A 6,306-nucleotide genomic window follows, 5' to 3' on the forward strand; every position below is an offset into this window, starting at 1 on the left:
TAAAAATCAGCCTTGTAATTGACACAATTTTCTATTAAAATAAGCTACAAATTTTAAAAAAATATTTTATAAATATAACACTAATTTATCAATTTACGTGATTCTTGGAATATAACATCGTTCTGTGACGGGTTTGTACATCATTTATATTTTTTAAAATTAGGTTGAATAGTGGATAAGAACCTCCAATATTTTTCGGTCATTTTGCAATATAGACAATAAAATGAAAACGTGTTTAAAAAAACAAACGAACAAAAAACAAAAATATATATATATTATCAAAGACAAGTTACTTTTCTACCTACCTGGATAAGTTTTTACAGTTTAACTTATTTTAAAGCGCGTATTTTCCTTGAAACACAAGTAGTGCCGCGACTTAAGTTAGAACAAACAAACAAACAACAAAAACAACAAAAAATGTCTGGCGGTTATGTGGGGTTTCGATAATCGCTCAAAAATCGAAAATTAAACAACAGACATAGACCCCGCCTACATATGTTATGGAGCTGAAGGAGAAAAACCAACTTTTCGTTCGGTTGAAAACTCAACCCATTTCCAATTTTTTTTACACAATCGCAACTAAGGTTGCGTATCCGTAAAGGGTACCCGGAAGACTCATCCATTTTTGATAAGTAAGAAAATTATTGAATAAATATCTATTAAAAAACAAATTTTATGTTCTTGAAGGAGATATTGCTTTTAAAAGACACTACAGCTGCTGCTCCACCCCACATAATATTTTTAAAAATATTTTTACTTGTCTATTGTTGTTTTAAAAAAAGATAAAATCGAGTTTTTGAAGTGTTCGTTTTCTATCTAGCTGGATAAGTTTTGAGTAGTTTAACTTATTTTCAAGTGTTTATTCGGTTCAAAAAGAGACCCCCCCCCAATAATAATTTAAAAAAAAAAAAAAAAAATGACGGACCTGTACGAGTGACTCCCCCATACGTGTTTTTTTACACCTTTTTAAAAAATTTTTCGACAATTATCATAGATTACAGACTTTATCATAATAAAAAAAAATTTTTTAAGACTTTTTTTTTTTTTAAGAAGGGGGTTCACTTTCTTATGTTCTACTACATTGCTGCCAGACTTACTGTCCATTTCTTTACCGACGTGTCACGTGATTAGAACCCCTTCTTAAAATCATTATATTTTTAAATTGTTTCTCTTATGATACTTAAGTCTGTAATCTATAATAATCGTCGGGGAAAAAAAAAAAAAAAAAAAAAAAAAACTTAAAAAGAAAAGGCATGTTTAGGAGTGGGCGCTCTCGGACAGGTCTGTTGGTTTAAAAAAGATAAAATCGATTTTTCTAACTGTCAGTTTTCTATCTAGCTGGCTAAGTTTTTAGTGCTTTAACTTATTTTAAAGTGTTCATTCAGTTAAAAAAAAAAAAAAGAGTGTTGAGTGTTACGCGAGAACACGAAAAAATGTCCAACATGAGAGGATCCCATTTTGGAAGTCTCGATAATGGCTCAAAAATAGAAAATAAAAAGAAAATACCGAGGGAGATATAACCCCCTTCAAAAGAAAATAAATTTTAATAGTTTTTAAACATAATTTAGAGACAGGGGGTTAGAAACAATCTCCCTCGAATCAAAACAAAAAGCAACAGAACAAAAATGAAATTAAAAAGATTCTTGAATAACGGGAGTAGAGTTTTCGATAAAATAAAGAAATGTTTTCGCACAGAAGGGTAGAATCTCAATTTCTTTGGAGGTGGAAGGTGGGATACCGGAAAGTGTTAATTTATGATTTAGTGTTTGTTAAATAAAGTCGACAGATCGGTTTTATTTCCAAATATGTGGTTTTAAGCAAAAACAATATTACGTGTTTATTGACATGTTAAAAATAGTAATAGATCCAAAAATTACGAAAATTCATCGAGTAAAACAACTGCTATTGTGTTTTTAGTAAAAAAAAAATAAAATAAAAAAAATAAAAATAAAGTATCGCTATCGGCTAAACAAACAAACAAACAAAACGTCAGCGGTACTCATGCAGAGAGTGATCCGTGCTGAAATAACGTTATTATTTAAAAAAACATTCTTAACATGGGGAGCAGAAATTTCGTGAAAATAGTGAATAATTCCACCCCATCTTTCCAAGCTTATAACTCCTCGAAAAATGCAATTCAAGCCCTAATTTTATTTTTCAATTAAAGGAGCAAGGACCAAGGTTTCATTAAAAAAAAAAAAAAAAAAAAAAGTGTTTTTTTTTTTTAAAAAGGTTTTAAACTTCGGACTTTACAGGTAAATTTCTAAAAAACAGTACATTTTTTTTTGTTTTAAATTTGAATATATTATGTATTGACCTTTTCTCTTCAATTTGTGAGTTAATACTTATTTACTTTTCGGTGTCTAAATTAATTATTATTAGACATTTCAAAATGGGAGGCGTGAATTATTCGACCCCCTGTCTTTCCAAGCTTATAACTCCTCAAAAAATGTAATTCAAGCCCTAATTTTTTTTTTTTCAATTAAAGGAGCAAGGACCAAGGTTCCATTAAAAAAAAAAAAAGAAAAAACAAATAACGTGGTTTAAAAAAAAGGTTTTAAACTTCAAACTTTACAGGTAAAATTCTAAAAAACACTGTTTTTTTTTTTTTAAATTTGAATATATTATTTATTGACCTTTTCTCTTCAATTTGTGAGTAAATTAATTATTGATAGACACTTGAAAATGGGGGGGGGCGTGAATTAAAAAAAAAAAACGTTTGTCTAAAATATTATATTCGGTTTATTGGAAAGAACATAACATTTCACATTGACCCTGAAAATATCGTAAAAATAGAATCAATAGAAAAATTTTGATAGATTTTTAAAGTTTAAAAATTGAAAAATATTGAGTTCGGAAAATTCATTACTGTTTTTAAAAAAAAAATAAAAATATTTCTATTACTTTTAAAACAACTGTAATAGTTTATTTTGGAAGTATAATCCATAAAGAAAATAAATAACCCACTTTTAACAGAGAAATTACGAGATTTTTATATTGTATTCGCAGTTTCGTGTTAGGGGTGTCAAAAATTCCTACAAAAATTCTGATACTGCTAGGGGAGGGGAGGGTGTTTTGTACCTAATCTGTACTTTAATTTTACAATTGAATAATAAAAAAAAAAAAAAAACAAACACATAAAACTTTAATTAAACGTGGAAATACGATTTAAAAAATAGCGCGGATCCGGATCACTCTCTGCATTAGCACCACCACGTCAGCCATTGAAGTGACGAAAAAGGAGATAAGTATGTCGCTGGTATTCACAATCTTCAAGGTGTTCACATTTAAGGAAAATGCAATTTCACCCAATTTTCCGGGAAAATATTAAAAAAAAAAAAATATATATCGATCTGTCGACTCTCTTAACAAGCAGCCTATGAATTATACCAAAAATCGCGTTAAGTAAAACGAAACGAAAAATTAAAGGCCATGTTTTACAATAACCAACAAAACAAAAAAGGGTTTACAATAACCAACAAAAAAATAAAATAAAATAAATATACAATAAATAATTGATACCAAAAGCAAGATAAGTGACTCTTCTTGTTTTGTTAACTATTCTGTACTTACACCTGACAGTTTAAAAGCAAAAGATACCGTAAAAATAATGAGCGAAAACGAAATTGCCCGACATTATCTGTGTCCGTAGAAAATCTGAATATGATTTTGAAGCCTTTTTTGTATTAAAAAAAAAAAAAAAAAAAAAAAAAAATGGTTCTTGTTGAGATATAGTCAACAAATCGATTTCTTTTAAATATGTCGTTTTAAGCATGTCGAAAATAGTAATATATTAAAAAAAAAAAAACTACGAAAATTCATAGCATGGAACAACTGCTATTGTGTTTTTAATAAAAAAAAGTCACTGTAGACATCAAATATTGCAGCCTTGACACAATCTAAAATATTCGTTTCAGAGTTATGTCCCGTGTATATAGTTTCCTCCTGCCTACTTTATAACGTCTCAGAAAAATGCGATTTTACCCAATTTTCCATAAAAAATACTTTTAACTAGAAATAAATTTCTTTTCTATGATTTTTTTGTAATTTTTAGATATATTACTATTTTCGGCAGAACAATCATTAATTGTCAATTAAGTACGTAATATTATTTGTGCTTGCCACAACAACATATAAAAAAAAATCAATCTGTCAACTGCATCTTAACAAGCTTGAAAACAAAAATACAGACAAATCTTTATGATGTGCGTGTCCGTTACAGAACGAAAGTAGATGTCATATTCCAAAAATCACGTAAATTGATTAAGTAGTTTTATTTTTAAATAAGAACATCACATTTTATGAGTAAGCAAAAAGGGACTAACTCGCGTCGTCAGCTTGAAAAGATAAGGGCAGATTTGTCCATAATAATTCAAACTTGCGAGATCAACTTTGTAATGCTACCGATTTCACATTAACCGCTTTAAATCGTTTATAAATGATTTGTTTTATAAAAATGAAACTACTTGATTATTTACGTGATTTTTTGACATGACATTTTCGTTCCGTGATAGGTACGTACATCATAAAGATTTTTCTGTAGTTTCTTTTCTTTCTTTTTTTTTTTTTTTTTGATTAGGTTGAATCCTAGATAAGAATCAAATAAAATATTTTAAAATGTCAATTCAAAAATAATTTCGGGTTTGTATTACTGTACAGATTCGAAAAAGTTGTCAAAAATAAATAAATTAAAAATAAAATAAAAATAAATAAAATAAAAAATATGTTTAACAAATAAATGTTATCAAAGGCAAGATAAGTTATTTTTCTACATAACTGGATATGTTTTTAGTGCTTTTATTCAATGGAACATGTTTATTCAGCTCGAAAAACATACAGTGTTTACTGATGTATTGGAAAATTTTAAATGGCGGCCGACTCTCTTTAACATGGTAAGTTTGGGAAAAGGAGTTAAAAATAAAAGAATATGCAAAATATTGTTAAAAACCCATCGATTATATGTCAACCTATGTTACGGTAACATATATTGAGCGAGTTTTTAACCGTATTTTGTCTAGTTTTTATTTATAATCCCTTTTCCTAAACTTACCGTGTTAAAGAGAGAGTCGGGCGCCATTTTAAATTTTCCAATACATCGGTAAACATTGTATGTTTTTCGAGCTGAATAAACATGTTACATTGAATAAAAACACTAAAAACATATCTAGTTATGTAGAAGAGTAACTTATCTTGCCTTTGATAACATTTATGTGTTATATATTTGTTTTTTTGACAACTTTTTCGAATCTATGTGTACAGTAATACAAACCCTGAATTTCAAGTATTATTGTTAATCAGTGCTTCTGAAACAAATTTTATTTCTCGGAGGCGGGAGGAGGCACCATTAATCTAAATAAAGAACCACGTTGTTTTTAAAGTTTTTTTTGGGGGGGGGGGATAAAAAATAATAAATAAAAATGCCAAAAAAAAAAAAGAAAATGCTCAACTTACAACAAATGCCAAACACCACAAAAACACGGACTTCGTTTTCTTCCAAAAAAATAATCCTTTTAAGTCAATTACATCGGGTAACGTTAACGACACGACAGTAGATCCGATCATTTAGATTTGAAATGATATAAATAAAGATACAACATACTTTTATATAATAAATATGTGTATATACATATATATATATGTGTGTGTGTGTAAAACGAACGAGCCAAAAAAACACGTGAATGTTGGTAAACTTGGAGTAAAATGAGTTGTAGCGATAAAGTGTCGCAGCCTCTTAAGTGGTGTTGGTGTGGACTGGTGCGTTGGTGTGGTGCGTGCGAGTCGTTTTGAACTTAAACGACCAATAATTAAACGAGGAAGGACAACTGGTTATTATGTTGGCCTGCTTTATTTTTTTAATTATTTATTTTGTTCTTTTGTCAAGAAAATATTTCTTGGGTCATTTGCCAAATCATTCAATGTAAAATGAATAATTTGAACAATAAAAAGTTCAAGAATGAGATGGAGGGGGATATTTAATTCCAGGATATGACCGTAATATGATATCACACTTGAACTTAAAACGCCTGTCGTCTGTTTGCGTGTGTTCCATTTTATTTATTTCACTAAGTTGAAGCCCTTCTTCTCTATTAAGGTAATTTTTTGCCTAGTCTCAGAGTGACCCTTTTTTGGGGGGAGCAGGTTTCCCCCCACAAAAAATTATAGAATCAGCAAAAGTAAGTCCCCCCCCCCCAAGTGTCACTCTACATTGAAGTTAACAAAATATAGGGTGCTTTTTTAGATAGAGTCGACGGATCGATTTTTTTTTTTTTTAATATATTGGTTTTGCTTAAACTAACAGTACTTACT

General features: G+C 29.1%; 1 protein-coding gene across 1 annotated transcript in view; it reads right to left on the reverse strand.

Moving 5' to 3' along the window:
• The window catches only part of LOC145302159 (uncharacterized), a 140,403-nt gene extending 134,701 nt beyond the window's left edge, over positions 1-5,702 (reverse strand). Inside the window, exon 1 of the mRNA XM_080144636.1 lies at positions 5,452-5,702. The gene's annotated coding sequence lies outside the window, so the exon portion shown is untranslated. The remainder of the gene's footprint in view (positions 1-5,451) is intronic.
• Between the last annotated feature and the right edge of the window lie 604 nt (positions 5,703-6,306).

This window comes from Euprymna scolopes, chromosome 2 (genome assembly GCF_053919585.1).
Source record: "Euprymna scolopes isolate OS-2025 chromosome 2, ASM5391958v1, whole genome shotgun sequence".
Taxonomy (NCBI): Eukaryota; Metazoa; Mollusca; class Cephalopoda; order Sepiida; family Sepiolidae; genus Euprymna; species Euprymna scolopes.